The sequence below is a fragment of the Dipodomys spectabilis genome, unplaced genomic scaffold (genome assembly GCF_019054845.1).
Source record: "Dipodomys spectabilis isolate Male_0828 unplaced genomic scaffold, ASM1905484v1 ptg000483l, whole genome shotgun sequence".
Taxonomy (NCBI): domain Eukaryota; kingdom Metazoa; phylum Chordata; class Mammalia; order Rodentia; family Heteromyidae; genus Dipodomys; species Dipodomys spectabilis.
Window position 1 is genome coordinate 2,332,514 of NW_024871160.1, and position 10,752 is coordinate 2,343,265.

The window sequence follows — 10,752 nt, forward strand, 5'->3', positions numbered from 1 at the left end:
CATTTTCAGAATGTAGTTTGGTGTATGCAACTAGGATATATTATATCTGATCTGGAAATCAATTATTCAAACAGGTTTTTAAAAATCAAAAATGCTTATAGTGAAATAAAGTGGTAAATCCAAATTATGTATATTTGAAGACAATTCTTGATTAGTCCTCTTCTCACATTACCCATTCCCTTCTTGAGAAGAATACACATTGTAAGGAAATGTTTAGAATGTTTTGGAGAAATAGTTGGACTTTAAACCAGTGATTTACTTTATGCTTCATTTTGTTTACTTTTTATATTCAGAATAGCTAAATTATTTTTTAAATTATTTTTATTGTGAAAATACTGTACAGAGGGTTTACAATTACATGGGCAAGATAATGAGTACATTTCTTATCAAGCATTGTAGCCTCCTCCTTTGTTTCCCCTTCCCATCCCTTCCCATTCTCCCCTCGGCCCCCCAGCCCAATCCTCCCTGCTCCCACCTGCCCCCCTAAACCAAAGTTGTAAAGTTTGTTTTCGACATAATGACTTGTACATCTCATTGTTGCAATGGGTCCACCTGTATCCATATTTAAACGATTTGTTTTTCCCCTTCCCCTCCACAAATTATACCGACATCAAATACAGTGAATGCAGAAAAGCTAAATTCTTACCTTATCATTTTCCTTAGGCTTTACACTCAGGTTTAATCTCTGATAAGGGTTACACTTTTTAAAAGTGGCTAAATTTAGGCTGAGGAAACTAGGTACAAGTATACTCATGCAGATTGGCCTCATTAGTCATGAGACCATGATATCAAAATGTTAACCTATGCTTACTGGTGTCAAGTTAATGAGATTCTGTGTATTATAAACAGTTATTATGAGCATTTGTTTTGTAATCAACATCATTTCATGGGTTAGGAACTGAAGTGAGACATTATACTCAGAACTAAATTGAAGAAAGAATCCAAAATTAGTTAACAGTATACACTTAACACAATGTTTTAAAAATGCAAGCTAAAGGAAATAATTCGTGAAAAAATCAACATTTACAATAAATACAGAATCAGTATGACTGATTTTTTTTTATCCAGCTTGCAATATGGCCTGCATGATGACTTTTCTGATTATATGTTTAGTTAGGTCTTGATATTTAGTTGGAGAAGTTCTGTTCTTTCATATATTCATTTGTCAGATCAAAGAGTAAATGAATTCCATGCCAGAGCCAACATCCATAATAATGTTATAGTTGTATCCTGCTACTTTGCCAAACTTTCAAATCAGCTAGAGTATCTTGAGTCTTTTCTCAATCTCACTAAATAGGTATGCAATTTTGACAGAAGTAGAAATATTTTGAACACCATTTGTTAAAATTGTATTTTCCAGAAGCTACTATTCTCTATTTTCATGAGATTTTTAATTTCATTTATATAATGTGCTGATGTTTTCTTTTAGATAACCCATGTTCAGTCTTCTACAAACAGTGTAATTTAGAGTAGTTTTAAATTAGGTAAACTCATGTAAACTGCTCAGATTCTATTACTTGAATATTTTGTCCTTGTTAAATCAGTGGTATTTAGTTTTCAATATGGATACTATTGGACTTATTATTGCATTTATGAATATTTTAAGTATGTCATGATTTTTGTGATTTAATACTGTAGCATTTTTTCTTTTAAATATGTGCAGATCTTACTTCATATACAGTTACATTTGTTTTCAACAATTTGATCCATTCAAGGGATTTGCTGTATTAGGTTCAACCAGATGAATTTAATTACAAATTAACCGAACCTTATTTCTGAGAAACAGTTATCCTTATAGCTCTACTCAAATTAACATGTATTTGAGGTTTTTGTACTTAAAAAAAACTGTACATAACATGTTTTAGTTCCTGGGGGAGTTCCACTTTCTTGGTTTTTTTCCAGCTGTGGTGACTGCAACGTATATGTGCATTTTATTTCAATTGTTTTGTGTTTATTTGTGTTTATTTTGTTTCATATAAGAGAAAGTACAAATAGAATCAGTGATTTAGAACTTTTTCAAATAGAATTCTAAGAGAGACACTTGAATTTTTATGACAACTGGCAATGGGCATGTCTTAGTGGAGGAGTAGCAAAATAACAGAGACATTGTTGGATGTGAGTTGAATTCTTCCTCCTTTTGCCTCACTATTTCCAATGATATTACTTCAAAGTCTTTGGTGAAAAGAAAATAATTTTGCCTGTATGAACTCAGAATTTTTGGTTTAATTGGGACACACTGCACATTCATATTAGATTTTAAGACTAAAATCTTTTCTCCCTTAGTTTAAAAACACAGTTGTGAATTTATAATGTTAAAATAGCACTTAATAATTTAAATGAAAATGTCCAAACTATTTTCACTTCACCCTATATGCAATATAGAATGTAATAATACTGTGTAAGATAGTATGCAATAATTGACTTTGTGCAAAATTAATGATAGTGGATTTTGTGAGATATTTAGTAATAGTAAAAATTACATTTGAATCTATTAAAAATCCCAGTTCCATCTAAAAATAACTCATAGTTATAAATTAATGCTGAAAAATAAGATTGTTTATTGGAAAAAGCCAGAATTTTCAATAAGCTTGCTTTTTTAAAATTGACTTGGATCTGGGCTTTGGTGCCTCATGCCTGTAATCCTATCTACTCAGGACTCTGAGATCTGAGGATAGTGGTTGAAAGTTATATGGACAGAAAAGTCTGTGAGACTCTTATCTCCAATAAACGTTCTAAAAACCAGAAAAGGCACTGTGGCTCAAGTGGTACAGTGCTAGCCTTGAGCTGAAGAGCTGAGCGACAGTGCCCAGGGCCAGTGTTCAAGCCCCATGACTGACAAAAAAAATTGGCATGGAGTTTTACTTTATTATTTCATGATTTTTTATGAGTGTTTGTTCAGTGAAAATGTCATTGGATTTTATATTTTGTGTTGGCATAAAATGAGCCTACTATTGTCTTAAATTAATCACAAAAACTCTCTGATTCTATGACAGCATAAATTTTGTGGGTAATGGTGAAGACCAAATTGCCTTTTTGAAAAAACAAATTATATCACACCCCAAAAAAGAGGAACAAATGAAAATATAAGCCAAAACTTACTCTGTAAATCTTGATGGACTAATAGTCTGTCAGTTTGTTTTAACTATTAATCAAAAATTAAAGTAATACTGGGTAATATTAACCCATTTAAATTTCTTCATCCTTGTCATTTAAAAAACACTTTAAAAAGAAATTCAACAGGTGGTAATAGACGAGTTTTGCAATTATGTAGTTTAATAGAGCTCTGAGTTGTGGATATAGGACATTCATCTAAGTGAGTAATATTTAAATTAAATCCCATAAAGTTTATTCCTTCAATTTTCTGGCTAAAGTATTCTACAATCTAGGTATTTTTAAAAGAAATATTGTATGTTGTTTCTTTGGTGACAACGTAATTGGAAGACTAAACGTTTTCCTATACCATGGCCACCTTAAACAGGGTGGATGTATTAAGGTTGGCAGGTAAAACTTTTGGGACAGCTTTAATGTTTGAATCTTGGATAGGATTTGATTGGGAATTGTGGCAGACTTTCATGGTTTGAGAAGAAAAATGGCAGGCCATATGAAATACTTTTATCTGCTACATTGTTATATTAGTTTTTTTTCAAACACACACATATACACAGATACACACATTTGTAGTATAAAGACCCACTCCGTCTGCAAGAAAATGTTTTAATAGGAATTCCATAAAATATTTAGTCCCCTGAGATCTAATTAGAATTTATAGAAATATCTAGTTGCTTCCATCCCTGGACATGTCATTACCATTGGTGAAGATGTTGCCATTTGAATTTAGAATGCCCCAGAAAGACCTATGTGTTAAAGAAAAATGACTTTCTATTTCTTCCCAGACGCTGGAGAGTACCTGAACAGTTCTTCTGGAGATTAAGTTCTTCAGTGTGAAATCTATGAGAACAAAGACTCTCATCTACTTTCTTCTTTCATCTTTTAATCATTCTAAGTCAAAATTTTTCTCTTTGACATACTCCCCGCCTTGATATTGTCTTGTCACATGCCCCAAAGCAATAAAACCAACTAAACATACACTGAAACCTTCAAACTTGTAAATCTGAGTAAAATTTTGTTTAATAAATAGACAATATCACTTATTATGGTAGGTTATAAAGCTAACACAAGTCTAGTCTTTCTAACAATGTAGAGTATATTAAATTGTGCTTCATTATAACATATCTAACTTAATGTTTTATTTTATGTTCTAGTTTCTGTTGATCCCAGGGCTTAAACTCAGGGCATGGATGGTGTTTTCGTGTTCTAGGCCAGTGCTCGACATAAAATCTGAACTGGAATTCTATTTGCCCTGGTGATTAATTGGAGATAAGAATCTAATGAACTTTTACTCAGATTGGCTTTGAACTATGATATTCAGATCTCAGCCTCTTAACTAGCTCAGATTACATCCTTGAACTACCAGTGCCTAGCCATGTTGCATATTTTGTGTAATTCCAATTTTCAGCATTATATAGGTGTTGTTACTGCAATATAAAAATTACCCCTGTTTTCACTGTATTTGATGTTGGTATAATTTGTGGAGGGGAAGGGAAAAACCAAATTGTTTAAATAGGGATATAAGTGGACCTACTGCATCAATGAGAGGAACAAGATGTTATGTAGAAAAACGAACTTAACAATTTTGGCTTGGGTTTTGGGGGAGGTTCGTGAGTGGAAGATGGACAGGGATGGTAAGGGGAAACAAAGGAGTAGGTAACAATGCTTGATAAGAAATGTACTCATTATGGGGCTGGGAAGGTGGCTCAGAGGTAAAGCGCTTGCCTTGCATGCATGAGGCCCTGGGTTCGATTCCTCAGCACCACATAAACAAAAAGGAAAAAGCCAGAAATGGAGCTGTGGCTCAAGTGGTAGAGCGCTAGCCTTGAGCTGAAGAGCTGAGGGACAGCACCCAGGCCCAGAGTTCAGGCCCAACGACTGGACCCCCCCACCCCCCCAAAAAAAAAGAAATGTACTCATTTCCTTGCCTATGTAATTGTAACCCCTCTGTACGGTATTTTCACAATAAAAAAAAAAAAACTTAAAACATACTAAGGATATTTGTAAAGTATATAATGAAGAATTTTCATTCTTTACAAAATCTATGCAAAATCTATGCTAAACTATTTCTATTTTAATGTACATTTCCTGCAAACAGTTTGATATACTTTAATACTTGTCACACCAACTTTTTCTACACTCTACTGGATATTTAATTGTTCAAGTATGTATGTATATGTATATTTATAAGTATATGTATAAGTATCTATATATATGTTCCAATGTGGATCATCAGAATTGAAACTTTGCTTTGTTTTGCTGTTCAGCAATTAAAGCTGGTCAGCTCATTCTGTGGCAAGATTTGTGTTCATTCTGATCATTCATTTATTTACCACACCATCAGACAACTAAAATCAGCTTCATTTCCTGGAGAAATTACCAATCAGTCCAACCAATATACACCCAGAGCGTTTTAATAGAGCAAGCTTTAATGAAGGAAGATAACAGGAAGGGACAACTACAGAATTTCTACAGAGACCTGACATCTTTCACATTTCTGCCTTCCTCCTCATACTTAAGCAAGCATTGAGGAACACTATAAATATACTGCATTTATAACTTAAGGATCAGTGTTTTTTTCCAACTTGAAGTCTTCTTTTCCATGATTTTTGACATAAACTTTTGGGGGATATTTTTTATTGTGATGGGATTCCAACCAAAACTAAGCCATGTATGTCAAGAAAGTCAATGTTTTCAAATCAGAGTACTAAACAAAAGAGGGAGAAAATTATGGTTAGCTATATATATTAAGCACAAATATAGGCAATATCAAGATATTTTGAAATTGTATACTTTTACTGGATAAAGTTGCTCAAACCTATAATATTACCTACTTGGAAACCAGAGATTAGAGAATTCCATCTCAGGCAAGCCCAAACACAAAAAGAAATTTCAGATACTCTAACCATTTGCTGGGTGCAATGTTTTATGTTTGTGTTAGGAGGACCACAGTCCAAGCATGCCCAGGCATAGTGATACTGCCTCAAAATAAGAAATCCAATTATAATCTTCAGATATGGTAGTAGTAGAGATGCTGTTTCAAAAGTAAAGGGTTTTGGGTTCAATCTTCCAGTTCCCCTAGAAATTTAAGTGTGTGCCAGGGTAAGAATTTGGTATATCTAAGGTAAAGATTTCATGCTCTTTTAACAAGCTCTAATAAAGCCTTTACTTTTTTGCTATTTTTAAAAAGTATAACCAGAACTTCCATGCCAAAAACAAATTATTTCCTAATAGAGATTTTCTTTCATCCATTAAGTAATATGCTATGTGTTGGATATTGTCCCACTGAAATCATACTAAAGATAAAAAACCTATTGTCTTAGAAAGTGACTGCATATGGAAACAGAATCTCAATGGTAGCATTTAAGTTGAAGTCTCCTCCAAGAGAAGCAGAAGGTCTTGAATATGCAAAGGAAAGAGGACTCAGAAGAAACAAGCTCTGATCTTGGAGTTTTAGTTCCACCAACTCTGAGGAAACGCATTTACAGTGTTAATGCACTCAAGCTGTGGTAGTTTATTATTACAATTATTATCAAACATGTGTATTCTATAAGACATGAAAAGCCATTGACTGTTGGGGTCCATAACTCATCTCTATAATGCTAGTGATTAAGAAGGATGAGATTTGGGGGATAATGGTTTTCTGTCTGGTAGGAAAGTTCATGAGGTTATATCTCCAATTAACTACAAAAATTACTGGGGTGTGGCATGGTTCAAATGGTAGACTGACTACTGTTAGCAAACTGAGCATGAGTTATGTTCAAGCCCAAAAATGGAAGAAAGAAAAAGTCCTTAGAAAACTACTATGAGAAACAGAATTATGAATAGGAAAGCAGAAACAAAAGAAATAAACATTGATACAAACAAAGTTTCCCAATATGAATTATCACACAAACTATAATATTTAGAGTTTTCCTTCCTATACAGTAGAATTAAATGGTATTTTGACTTGACGAAACTAAAATGTAAAATTGTATGCAATAAATAATTACATTACTTTTATGTTTCCATAATATAACTTCTTTTCCTACAAATTTCAAAATAGTGTAGCTATGGAAAAATCAATAAATGTTTCATTTTCATATGGGAATACATATCCTTGCAAGTGTTGTTCAAAATTGTTCTATACTGAAATGGTCGTCATTGATATCTTTCTCAAGATACCAAATGTTTATACTTTCAGCTGACCTTCTACAAAACTCAGACCCCGAACATAAATTTTTAGTTTGTTAATGCAATCAAAAGAATATAAACATGTGTCTCAATAATGTTATTTACTTTTATCTGCTGTCATTAATGTACTAAAACTAATATAATTAAGTATATACCCTGAGAGAAACAAGACACTTCCTTCTAAATACAGACTGGCAGGCACACACACACACACAAACACACACACACACATTAACCACTTTCACTCAGGTTAGGTTCCTGACATTGGGTATCAGACAATGATCTAATAATCAATCTTCCCGCCCAGACATAAAATATATTCATAATTCCACAATACAAAAACACCAGATAATTCAAAATAATGAAAAGACTTCACAGAACCAACCAGCTCTTGAGCCATCTACTCCCTGATTTCATTTATTCATGATGATGCATTTTTCATATCATAATTAAAAATATTTTTGAATCTGTCTGATTAGCAGACAAAAATAAGGTATCATATAATAGAAAATGTAGGTAAAATTACCTGTCTGTAGGTAATCTTTAATATATCTTAACAAAGACTCCTGTTTCCTTCTTGCAGAGTCTGTTTCTGACATTTTGCCCTAAAGTCAAATATTAAATTACAAAGGACATGCTATATTCCTTAATTCATTTTTCATAAAGGTTATGCTATGGAACTGAATCTGATTTGTTTGCTTATTCTAAAGTAAATTTTCTCAACAACTTGAATTATTGTTTCTGTTACTCCTAAGCAATTTGAAATATCAAATAAAACTGGAAATTCCCTTCAGCAATGATTTGTGAATGGCATTAAAGTTTGTGGAGGGATGCAGGACTTGAATTATCTAGAGTGCCTTAAAAATGGCACTGTTGGGGCTGGGAAGGGGTCTCAGTTGTAGAGTGCCTGCCTTGCAAGCATGAGGCCCTGGGTTCGATTCCTCAGCACCACAAAAGAAAAAAGAAAAAAAGCCGGAATTGGCGATATGGCTCAACTGGTAGAACACTAGCCTTGAGCTGAAGAGCTGAGGGACAGCGCCCAGGCCCAGAGCTCGGGCCCCACAACTGGACCCCCCAAAAATGGCACTGTTATTCAAAAGGCTGATCATTTAGTCAGCTTTTAAAGTGTGGTCTTCTTATTTCATCTAATAAGATAAAAGTATGCTTTTCATCACATTCTTGCCTGCAAAACAGTGAATTATTTCCTTTGTACAATTGTTGTCCAGCTGCGACTGTAGTGAAACCTACAAACAACTGCACATCTGTGTTAGCTGCTCTACATTTTGAAATTTTCTTCCAATAGCTCTTATGATTTGAGCCCAAATTCATGGGATAGTCACATAATCCACAATTATAAAGCAATAAAATATACAAAGACCACGTGCAAAATGAGGTTCATTTTTTTTCCTGTTGTTTCCTTTTTTTCTTATTGTCTTTTAAGGAGCTAGAGGCTGTTTATTTCTCATTGTTGTTGATGTGACTTAAATAAATTTACCAGATTTTTCAAATAAAATAAAGAGATATTTAGTCACAAAATACAACTAAGCATTTGCGTGATTTTTTTATTCTAGTCTTGTTCTCAGTTATCTTCAAATAACATAGAGATGAGCCAATCATGTGTGTAAATTGACAGGTATCAAGCACACAAAACTCTAATTTCTATATCAACTTCACCTAGAAAAGAAAATTATCACTTGTTTCATGTCTTAAGTAATCTAATTAAAACAATTTTTATTAATTTTATCAATAAATTTCATAATCTATGGAATTGATGCATTGCATAAGTATTTGATTCCTTATTTCCACTGAATTAATATTACATATACTTTATTTTTTATATATGAAATAATGATATTCTTGAGGATAAAACATACCTGTTTTTCATTTTGGTTGCCAAAATGGAATATTAGGCATTTTGAAAATTTAACTTTAAATCTAAGCCTTTAAATTTAACTAGGACTTGAATTGTGTTACTTACAACTTTCATATTAATATAAAAAGCATTATTAAATAGAAAGCAAAATTATGTTATCACACCTTAATCCCTGAATTAACTTTATGATAAAAAACAATTATATTTGTATCACAAGATATACATATGCAAACAAACTATGAGATATGGGAACAGAAAACTCTTTGTTTTATGTTTGTTTATACTTTGTGATGATTCTCTCTACTTTACCTTATGTCTGGTATATTCATTGTATATCTTCAGGAAGGTGAGGGGTGGGCACAGAGCTTTAGGGAAAAGAGCTGAAAATTGTAGCAATGGAGTTCATTGAACATTGATGAAAGTGAACTATTTAACACATGGGTGGCAACAGGAAGGTAGGACAGGGAAAACATGAGCGAACTGAAGACATTTCACAAAAGGAAATGTACTCTTTACCTGACTCATGTAATTGTAACCCATCTATAAATCACCTTAACAAGAACAACAGAGTACATTTATTTTAAAAAGGCAAAAAAAATGTGGTTTCTTAGAATCCTAGATATTTGTTTTGTTCACTGGTTTTAGCTGGTTGAGTCTATCTCTGAAAATAGCTAGGTTGACATTCATTGGGCAAATATGTGAGCAACTAGTAGATAAATGTCAATTATAATTTACTTTTTTTAAGACTGTAATTCATTTATTTTTTAATCTAATTTGTATTATTTCTGTTTACCAGTTTTTGGTTTGGTTTGTTCCTGTTTTTCAAGGACCTAGTGCCACATCCTTAGTGCTGATTCAAGATTGTTCTAATTTGTTGATATACATCCTCAAAGACATTAATTTTCCGCTGATTATTGCCTATGTTGTTGTGTCCCAGAGGTGGTAGTATTTTGTATGTTCACTTCCACTGAATTCCATAAACGTTGCAACTTCCCTCCATATCTCTTCAGTGACTCAATAATGATTTAGCAATGTGTTATTCAGTCTGTGAGTTTCAAAATTTTCTGTGATGCCTCTTGATGCCAAGATCTAATTTGGTCCCATATGGTTTGAGAAGATACGAAGAGTAATTTCATTTTTATTTTTGAATTTTCCAAGATTTTTCCTTGTGATCTAAGATATGATCTATTTTGGAAAATGTTCCATGGGCTGCTGAGAGGAATATGTATTGTGAAGCTGTTAGGTGAAATAGTCTGTAGATATCTGTTAGGTATAGCTTGTCAATGCAGTTATTTAGCTCTGAAGTTTTTTGCTAAGTTTTTACCTGGGTGGCCTGTCCAGAGGTAAGAATGATGTGTTGAAGCAACAAACAATGTATTTGGATGTATGCATGTTTTTAGGGTAAGTAGTATTTATCTGATGAATTTGGGAGCTCTAGGATTCATGGTATTGATAATTAAAATTGTTATATACCTCTGATGGAGAGTTTTCTTTATGAATATTTAATATCGATCTTTGTCTCTTTTTACTTTCATACCACTTTCAATTTAAAGCATATTTTATCTAATATTAGTATACCTCCTCTGACCTGTTTATGA